Source organism: Solanum stenotomum, chromosome 2, assembly GCF_019186545.1.
Source record: "Solanum stenotomum isolate F172 chromosome 2, ASM1918654v1, whole genome shotgun sequence".
Classification (NCBI taxonomy): domain Eukaryota; kingdom Viridiplantae; phylum Streptophyta; class Magnoliopsida; order Solanales; family Solanaceae; genus Solanum; species Solanum stenotomum.
Genome location: NC_064283.1, coordinates 28905842 through 28916818, shown reverse-complemented (window position 1 = coordinate 28916818; position 10977 = coordinate 28905842).

Genomic DNA, 10977 nt, shown 5'->3' with positions numbered 1-10977 from the left:
CAACCATGTGAAGAGCATTCCTAGAGAGTTGGGTGAACTTGAGTTTGTACCCTTGGTCTGACATGCTACCTTGCCTCAAATTCATGAACTCCTAAGATTTTGCCTCCCTCAACTCTCTTGGGAAGAACCTTTCCAGAAAGGCTTCACTGAAACACTCCCAAGTAACAGGAACTGCATCCGTTCCCCTGTTTTCCTTTCATTGAGAACCAAATGTGAGCCACATTCTTAAGTTGGTAAGATGCCAACTCAACCCTATCATTCCCAGTTACCCGCATCACTCCAAAGATCTTTTTAACCTCATCAATGAAGTTCTAGGGATCTTCAACAACTTTCAACCCTAGGAACTCAGGAGAAATTCATTCTAACAAAATCACAGACCATGGATGCAGTTGACCCATGATTAGCATTGGTAGGAACTGGGGATGCTGATTGTTCTAATTGGTCACACTCTGAGCGAAAAGTTGAATGGCGTTCCGAAACTCTACATTCGAGACTTCCTAATCTGGGACAGAACTATGTTAGCGTGGCAGGCATTACTTCCATAAGCTCTATAAGGAGGCATAACCTGAAACTTATAACGACGACTTACAATGAGGAAATGGGATCATACCTCACGCAAGATAAGAGTAACAAAGAGAGTGATTTTTCCTAAAACATTTCATAACCTCCCTCTCATTAGATGTGGTGCACTTCACACCCATGAAAAGGACTCTACTTTGTGTGGCTTTCAGACATCCTAGGACTCTTAAACCTAATGCTCTGATACCAAGTTTGTCACGCCCCAAGCTACCCCCAAGACGCGGCCACGGGACCTAGGATCACGAGTGACTCCAAACTAACCCTATTGGTATATCATAAGCATACTTTAAGACTTACTGAAAGAAAAATAATGTGCGGAAGCTTAAACATAAGGTAAACTGAAATATTGAGGAATACCCAAATACTGTCTAAATAAATAATCTGTGAGTTTAATGATAACTGAATATCAAATTCCAAAGCTAAAACCGGATCAAACTATGTTTAAAATAAAGCCTCTAACTGACTAGAGATGATGGGACATTCCCTAGCTAAATCTTGCAAAAACTGAAACTAAAGACTGAAAGTAGAAAGATAACATATCAATTGTCCTCGCAGAATAAGGACTCACCACTGATGTTGTTGTACTGGAGATCAGGAACTGATCTATGCGTGATCTGAATGTTGATGACTTGAACCTACATCACGAGAATATGTAGCGCATTGTATGCTTTAGTACTTGAAAGGTACTGATCATGCAGAATAGAATAAAGATGAACAATATACATAATTTAACAAAGTATATGACTGAGCAATGATATGAGATGAGCATGATATTATACTTAAAACAGTAAACATGAACTAACTGAATGCAATGACCTAGTTTATAGCATGCTGAAACTGAATATTGAGCTGTGACTGGTAACCTGGTCAATGCACTAGAATCTGACTATGGGAGATACCAATAACCGACATATAACCACATGAGCTTAATGTGGAGTCTGATGTATACGCCCCATCGAGAGGACCCAATATACCCTGCCATAGGTATAGAGGCATGACTGGCATGATCACTGGGTATAATACCAACAGAAGGGACTTAACTATGGGGCATGTAGTTTAGGGACAATGAGGGTGACTTACCTAAGTCCAACTCGGTATTAAGCCTACTCCCAATAGAATATTTAAAATTTATAGCATAACTGAAGTAAACTGGATTGCTCAATAATCTGACATGCAAATCTGAAAATGCAACATATATATCTGATAATGAAACATTCTAACACTAAGGCATGTATTTGTTTATCTCTCCTAGCTAATGTATTTCATGAACTGAAAGAACTACATGACTAGGGTTCTGAGTTTATGCATGAATCTGAGCAAAACAATACTACTACATGATAATCTTATTTAGAACATTAAAATAACTAATTCATAATAATCTACTGAAATTTTAGAAAGCCCAAGTCTAGTTAATGTGGAGGGAATCAAGAATCTCACTGAATTCTAGGGACCTAATGGGTGAAAGGAACCCGCTAGTGAAATCCCACATACCTAGTGATGAAATTCACAAAGAAATCTTTTGATTTTGGGGTTGGAACTGACGAAACCTTGATGCGTTCTTGGTCTAGGGTTGCTCAACTCTTTCTCCTCTTTCTATCTAGTTTGATCGATTTCTTGGTGAATGATTTGAGTAAGGAAGTTCTGATTAAGTCATTAGACTAAAACTGACCAAAACCATGTAGTTTAGTGGTTAAATGACGTAGTTTAAGGGTCCAATGCATAGGGAAAAGACCAAACGACCCCTGACTTAAAAGTTATCGGGGTCACTGACGGTCCATTCTGTTTGGCCATCGTTCGACAATCGGAAGTTGAATTTTGGGGGTCTGACCTACGACCCTAGACCATAGACCGTGGTCTGACTTACGGTCCATAGAGCCTAGCATGGGTCGACCCTTGGAATAATATTCTGGCTTTTTTTGGGAGGGGTTGCAGGTGGCCAACCATGGATCACCACCTACGATCCATGGGTCACCCTACGACTTGTGGGTGGTGCCCATCAGTGGCACCTGAAACTCCTAATTTCTGCAAACTGGTATTTCTAGGATACAGGGTCCTACTAGGAAAAAGTATCTCACAACTTGTATTGTCAATTACATTTGATACGGTTATGTCTATTTGTTGAATGGTAAGAATGAAACAATATAAACGTCTAGGCAGTATAAAATTCAAGTTGAAATCAGTTGGGAGAAAAGATAAGAATTGATAGGGATGGAGAATATAAATCTTCTTTTGCAAAAATATGTTTGGAAAGTGGATTTATCCATCAAACTACTGTCCTATTCACCTAAATCTAAAGGAATTGCAGAATGGAAAAAAATCGAACTACAAAAGAAATGATGGTTGCATTACTTATAAGTTTAGGTTTACCACAAAATTTGTGTGGAGGAACTATCCTTACTTCAAAAGGGAACAACAAAAAGTTTTGTCTTTTCAGAAAGAAATCAATTTTGTTTGTTCAGGACACAATCTATACCATATGATAAATGGAAAGAGAGGAAATCCAACTTGAAATATTTCAAAGTGTGTGGGTGTCTAGCCAAATTTCAAGTTCCTATATCTAAAAGGATTAAAATAGGACATAAGAACCGTGGACCGTAAAATTAGACTTGAGTAGTCTAGTGAAAGGTCTGAAGACCTTGGAAAGAACAAAATAAGAATATACTTAATAAAGAGATTCAGACGTGTAGTAAATGTCAAAGGACTTCTGCTATCTTCGGATATGACTTTGTAATATTTCCTATGTCTTATGTGGACTCATTCTTTTGGAAAGATGGTGTCAATAGTGATCTTGGTTCAATATTTAGCAATCCTATTGGAAGTTGGTTGATCTTCCTCCTGGAAATAAACCTTTGGGTTCAAAGTGAATCTTCAAAAGGAAAATGAAAGTCCATGAAATTCTTGACAAATATAAATCAAGACTTTGTGTCAAAGGCTTTAGACAAAAAAAAGGTCTTGATTTTTTCTACTTATACTCAACAATAACTAGAATTACACTCATGCAGATGTTAATTGCATTAGTTGTAGTATATGACCTCCAAATTCATCAAATAAATGTGAAAACAAATTTCTTAAATGGAGAATTGGAGGAAAAAAATTACATGGAACAACCCGAGGACTTGTGGTTCCTGGTAAAGAAAAAAAGTGTGCGAACTTGTTAAGTCACTTTATGGACTAAAACAAGCTCCCAAACAATGACATGAGAAATTTGACCAAACTATGCTGGCAAATGGATTTAAGAATGATGCAAGTGATAAATGTGTTTACATTAAAATAACAAGGTCATTGTTTGTTTGTATATTGGTAATATGTTGATCATCAGTAGAGACACTAATGACATAAATGGTACTTAACATGTGCTAGAAAGCAACTTTGATTTGAAAGATCTTGGTATTGCTGATACAATCTTAGGTTTAAGAATCCTTAGAACTCCATAACGTTTAGCATTGTCACGGTCTCATTACATTGAAAAGGTACCTGACTAGTTCAAATATTTGGATTTTAATATTGTCAAAACTCCAATACATGTGAGCTTTGCACTACAAAAGAATGAAGGTGAAAGTGACTGATATACCGTGGGTTTACGATATTTCTAATACATTTTACTTAAAGATTTGTGTATGTCTAGGGCCATTTGTATTGATTTTGATGCATTTTTATCATTTTTGCAGGAAATATGTTCAGACGTGGAAACTGAGAGACACAACTAAAGGATGTATAGAAAAAGGCATCTACTGAGGTGATCTACGGACCGTAGGTCCATTCACGCACCGTAGATGGTGACCGTAGATGGGCAGGCAAGGCTTGAAGGAAAATCAGGGAATTCTTGACTAAGTGTGGAACCACGGTTGCAAATCACGGACCGTAGATCGACCTAAAGGCCGTACTATTGTTCCGTCAAATTATTCACAGAGGGTTCTAGTACCTGATTTTAATGATTCTAAGTATGAAGCTACATAGGAGGATCCATGGACCGTAGATCAATCCATGGTCTGTACGGTGGATTAGTCGATTGATTCAGAGAAGTGGAGATTTTGAAGATTTGAAAATTGCCTAAGTCTTGAGCCACGGAAGGGACCTACGGACCGTAGATCAATCCACGGTCCGTAGGTCAGTGTCATAGATAAAAAACGTGTCCTGAAACATTATTTCTTTATTTTGTTTCCTTTTTAGTTAGGACTTTTTTTTATATAAATAGGTCCCGCAAACCTCGTTATTTGGGGTTAGACATTATTACTTTTATTCTAGTTTTTGGTTTTGGAGATTAACTTGCAATTTTAGTAATTCTTGATTTCCTAAGTTCGTTTTGAAGATTTTGACTTTGAAATTCAAGTTGAGATTCTGGGTTTATTCTTCTCATTATTTAAGTTCATGATTTCTTCATCTAAAAATATGAATTGTGTTCTAAACTAAATCCACAACTAAGGTTGTGGGAACCATGAGTGATTAACAAAGTATGAATAGTAACTAAGTAATTCTTGAATAGTGTTATTGCATGCATTGATAATTTTTTCGTTTAAAATTCTTTTTTGCAGTTGAAAACGTTAGAACTCACCTTGTTGCTACTTGCCGGACCAAGGGGGTAGTTAATAAGAAAAGAATTATCAACATAGATTTAGTTTGATACTATCTAATAGTCTAATGTCAATTTGTACGAGGGTGAAAACTAAGCTATACATCGATGTGATGTCTAATATGAGGTAAAGGTAAGGGTTAGTAAATTATACACACGTAGCCGTACCAAGGTGCGGGGTGAAATTCTGTAGTTGCCAGACCAATGAATTAGAGATACCTAACTTTTCACTTTGCATGTAATACACTAGGAAATGATTACTATTACTAGGATTATCACGTTATGAGCTTATAGGATACACGTACACCCTAGTTTCTCTCTCATCTTGATAACAACTAAAGTTTGAATCTTGCTCATTGATTGTTCACATAATTTCCTGAATTTGTTTCACGAATCCCCTCCCCCTTTAATTACTTGTTTCGAAAGTAGTTGACTAAAAGAATATAATTGTAAGTTAAGTTTAAGTCTAAACCATATTCCTTGTGGGATCGACCCCAACCTCCAAGTTGGGTTCTTTACTTGATAACGATCACTTATACTTCTTTAGGGAGGTGTACTTTAAGCGTATCAAATTCTAGCACAACTGCTGGGGAATTTGGCTTTTAGATTAACTTTGACTATGTTATTGAACTTTAGTTAAATATTTCCTAATTTTACTTTTTTTTTGTTTTTGTCTCTCTCAGGTTCCTACTCTAGTGTATGCCAAGTACACAGATTCAAGGAAACCACTTACTCCCTACGATCCAGAATTGAACTGAACTTTGCGGAGAATGAATAATCAAAGAGTGCCAGTTAATCCTATCGGAGGAGAGTTAAGTGATGGTGTTGGGTTGCAGCCTCCAAGGGTTGGTGATGAGAATAATCAGGTTCAAGTTGATAATCTACTGAGAAATTCAGTGAGGGTACAGGATCCACCGGGACCAAGAATGCGTGATAGCTATAGGGTCAACTTTAATGTTGTTGAATCTGACGGACCTCTTGTCCAACCTCCTCTACCTCCGGGGTATACATTTGTGGTGACTAGCAGTTTGATGTAGATGCTTACTGCGAGGGGCTTGTTTGCGGGTTTGGCGTCGGAGGATTCACATGCGCATATAACCAAGCTAAGGAGCATTTGCAAAAGTTGTGTGGGTCGACCAGACTTAGACATAGATGTCATTAGATTGCGAGTATTCCCTCTATCATTGACCACGATGTTGCTGTGTTGTTTAATAAGCTTCCTTATAACTCTATCTATACATGGGACTAATTGACTGATGTATTCCTAACAAGATTCTTTCCAGTGTCTAAGAAGCTGAACCACAAAGATAAACTCAACAATTTTGTTCTTGGGACAGGTTCACTGCTTTCATAATGGGTGTTCCGAATCACCGCATTAATGATGAGTTGCTAAAGGAGTATTTCTATCGAGTTCAGGATGACAATAGTAAGGCAATGCTTGATAATATCGATGGATGTTCATATGGTGAGTGCACTTTTGAGCAGATTGTGGAGAAATTGGAGAAGATCTCTCTAAACAATAAAGCTTGGAGCACTAGAAAGTAGAATACTGGGAGGAACACATTTGTCGTTCAAGCTACAAACAACTAGTCTGCAGATGAGATTCGTGAGGAGATGGCTCAGATGAGGATTGAACTAGGGTTGGTGTTGAAGCATGTGAGCGGAGGTGTAGAGAAAGTAAAGGTTGTGAATTATTTGACTAGAAGTCCACCACCGGTTGAGGAGTGCTACTATGAAGAAGATACTTATACGGTGAATGACCAGATGAGGGGTTTTCGACAAAACGCCCAAGGTTCCAATATGGATAATTGGCGCCAAAGTCAAGGAAACCAAGGTTGGAACTATGGTAACTACAACCGAGAGGGTCAATATGTCCGGGATGGCAACTACAATCGCGACAACAATTACAACCGAAACAACTATGGCACCATGAACAATCGGGTTGGACCGTATGTTCCTTCTCAAAATCAGGAATCTGGTACTAAGGAAGCTGGTGGTAATATGTCACGTATTGAGGATATGATGCAGAAAATGATGAGGAGGTTTGATGCAACTGATAAGAATGTGAAGGAGATGAGAAATGACTTGTCTAGTATTGGTCAAAAAGTTGATGCACATGCAGTGTCAATCAAGCATCTTGAGCAGCAGATGACTCAGTTGTCAACTACAGTAAATCCACGTCAACCTGGTACTCTTCCTAGCAACACCATCCAGAATCCAAATAATGATGTGTATGGCACTCACTACTCGAGGGGGTAAGCAAACCATTGATCCACCTATGCCGTTTGGGGTGGAAATTGAGACTAGTAAAGATGATGATGTGGTCGAGGTAAGTGGAGAGCCCGAGAATTCTATAGAAAAAGAGGAAGAGGTAACTCAGAAAGTTGTCCCCATACCCAGACCTCCATCCCCTTCCTACAGAGGTTAGTGAAGAAGACTGAAGAAGGCAAATACCGTAGGTTTATCAGCATGTTGAAACAGTTTCCATCAATGTTCCATTGATAAAAGCTTTGGATCAAATGCCTAGGTATGCCAAATTTATGAAAGATATGGTGACAAAGAAGAGGGCAGTGAGCTTCGAAGATGATGATAGATTGCAACATTGTAGTGCTATTGCTATAAGGTCCTTTGTGTAGAAAAAGAAAGATCATGGTGCCTTCACTATTCCATGTACCGTCGGGTTGTTGCATTTTGCTAAGGCGTTGTGTGATCTTGGTGCTAGCATTAATCTGATGCCATTATCTATTTACAAGAAGTTGGGTCTGGGAGATCCAAACCGACTGTGATGTTGTTGCTCATGGCCGATAGAACTGTGACGAGGCCCATTGGTGTGCTTCATGCTGTATTAGTGAAAGTAGAATTGTTCATCTTTCTGGCGGATTTTGTGACTCTTGACTGTGAGGTTGATTTTGAGGTTCCCATTATTCTTTGGAGACCATTCTTTGCCACTGGGCATGCCTTGGTTGATATGGAAAAGGGGAAGATGAAGTTCAGAATGAAGAATGAAGAGGCAACTTTCAATATATGTAGGTCCATGAAGCAGACTAACGAGCTCCAAATGGTATCGGCGATAACAAATAGAGTTGAGAGTGGGTCTAAGGTGCAGATTGAAGAGAGATTGGGTGTTGAAGTACTAGCAGTAGTTATGATGAACTTTGACAGTGATGGTATTAAATACTATGATGAGTTGGTCGCTACACTTGATAGGTATGAATATCGTTCGAAACCAAAGAAGTTGGAGTTAGACATGAAAAATCGTGAGTCCCCACCTACAAGACCGTCTGTTCAGGAGGCACCGAATTGGAGCTTAAAGCTCTACCATCACATTTGAGGTATGTATTTATGGATGATTTCGCTGTGGCAGGTGACTCTTTTGATCGATGTCTGGATCATTTGGTCGAGGTGCTTAAAAGGTGTGAAGAATGCAATCTAGTGCTAAATTGGGGCAAGTACCACTTTATGGTGAAAGAAGGGATACTTCTGGGTCATAGGATTTCTGAGAAGGGCATTGAAGTTGATACATATAAAATAGAGGTAATAGAAAAGCTTCTACCACCTATCTCTGTAAAAGGCATTAGAAGGTTTCTTGGGAATGCACGTTTCTATAGGAGGTTCATCAAGGACTTCTCTAAAATTGCACATCCATTGTGCAAACTACTCGAAAAGGAGTATAAGATTGATTATGATGATGCTTGTCTCAGAGCATTTGAAGAGTTGAAGGAGAAGTTAGTTACTGCACCTATCATTATTTCACCGGATTGGGGACAACCATTTAAGGTAATGTGTGATGCAAGTGGAGTGGCGTTTGGTGTGGTATTAGGACAGAGGCGACAGAAGATTCTCCATCCTATTTACTATGCTAGCAAAGCTCTAAATGTGGCCCAAAAGAATAATACTGTGATTGAACAAGAGCTTCCTGCAGTAGTTTTTGCATTCGAGAAATTTTGATCCTACTTGCTTGGTACTAAGGTCATAGTGCATACTGACCATTCTACATTGAGGTATTTAATGGCAAAGAAGGATGCAAAATCGATGTTGATTAAATGTGTATTGTTGCTGCAAGAGTTTGATTTTGTGGTGAGAGATAAAAAGGGGACTTAAAATCAAGTTGTCGATCACTTGTCCAGATTAGAGGAAGAGGCTATGCTAAAGCTTGGTGATAAGGCTGAAATTAATGATGCTTTTCCAGATGAACATGTATTGGTTGCTTCTCACGATTTGATTCCTTGGTTCGCAGACTTTGCTAATTATTTGGCAAGCGATTTGGTGCCCCGGATTTGTCTTTTCACCAAAGGAAAGAGTTAAAACATGATATGAAGAAGTTCTTTTGGGATGAGCCTTACTTGTATCTGAGTTGTGATGATGGGATTATTCGTCGATGTGTGCTCGAGGTTGGATTGTTGAGTGTACTTGACGCATGCCATTCATCACCTATTGGTGGGCATCATAGTCGTATTCGGACTGCACATAAGATCTTGCAGTGTCTGTACTACTGGCCTACCATCCACCAAGATGCTCATGATTTCGCCAAGTCTTGTGACCGTTGCCAAAGAGAAGGAGGGATTTCAAAGAGGCAAGAGCTCCCTATGAATCCTATATTGGTGATAGAGTTGTTTGATGTATGGGGCATTGATTTTATGGGTCCATTTGTGAGTTCACTTGAGAAGAAGTATATTCTTGTTGCGGTTATTTATTCGTCGAAGTGGGTGGAAGCAGTTGCGCTCCCCAACAATGAAGGTAAAATTGTCACCACATTCTTGAAAAAGAATATCTTCTTCGAATATGGTACACCGAGGGCGATTATCAGTGATGGAGGTTCCCACTTTTGTAATAAGTTGTTCAAGGCACTACTTGAGAAATATGGTGTCCCTCACAATATAGCCACTCCTTACCATCCGCAGACTAGTAGGCAAGTTGAAGTGTCCAACAAAGAGATCAAATAGATGTTGGAGAAGACTGTCAATGCTAATAGAACGGATTAGTCAAGGAAGCTTGATGATGCTCTATGGGCCTGTCGCACTGCATACAAAACTCCCATAGGTATGTCTCCTTACCAACTTGTAAATGGGAAGTCTTGTCATTTACCGGTAGAGTTAGAGTATAAGGTTGCGTGGGCGATAAAGAAGCTAAATTTGGATTGGGGTGCCGCATCTAATAAGAGAATGAATGACTTGAATATGCTTGATGAGTTTCGCCTAAAAGCTTATGAAAGTTCAGCCTTGTATAAAGAAAAGCTGAAGAGGTATCATGATCAAAGAATTGAAAAGCGAGAACTTGTTGTAGGTGATCTTGTGTTCTATTCAACTCTAGGTTGCGCTTGTTTCAGGGCAAACTCAAGTCCAAATGAACAGGGCCATTTTTTCTCACAAAAGTGCTCCCCTATGGAGCGGTTGAGCTTGAATATAGTGAAGGAACAAGGTTCATGGTAAACGGGCAAAGGATCAAGATCTATCTGGGAAATGCGGAACGTGTGCAAGAAGTTGTTGAGGCCTACTATCTTGATGAAGTCCGAGTAATCAAGAGGCATGCGTCGTGCCGCAACCTTAAATCAAGTGCTGCTTGGGAGGCAACCCAAGATGTAAAATCTAGCCAACAATAGGTTCTTGTTTTCCATGTAGTAGTTTTCTTTTTTTATTTGCCTCTTTGTACTCATTTAGATAGGTGTTTTTTTTTGTTTTAATGTTGGCTAGATATAACATAGTTCTGTGTCTAAAAAGTGTCCAGAAAATGTAAAAAGAGAGGCCAAATGGTTGCAACATGTGCAGGAGCGCAAGACAAAATCTGCAGAAAAAGGTTTGGTGCAGAGGTCTACGGACCCCATCGACGAT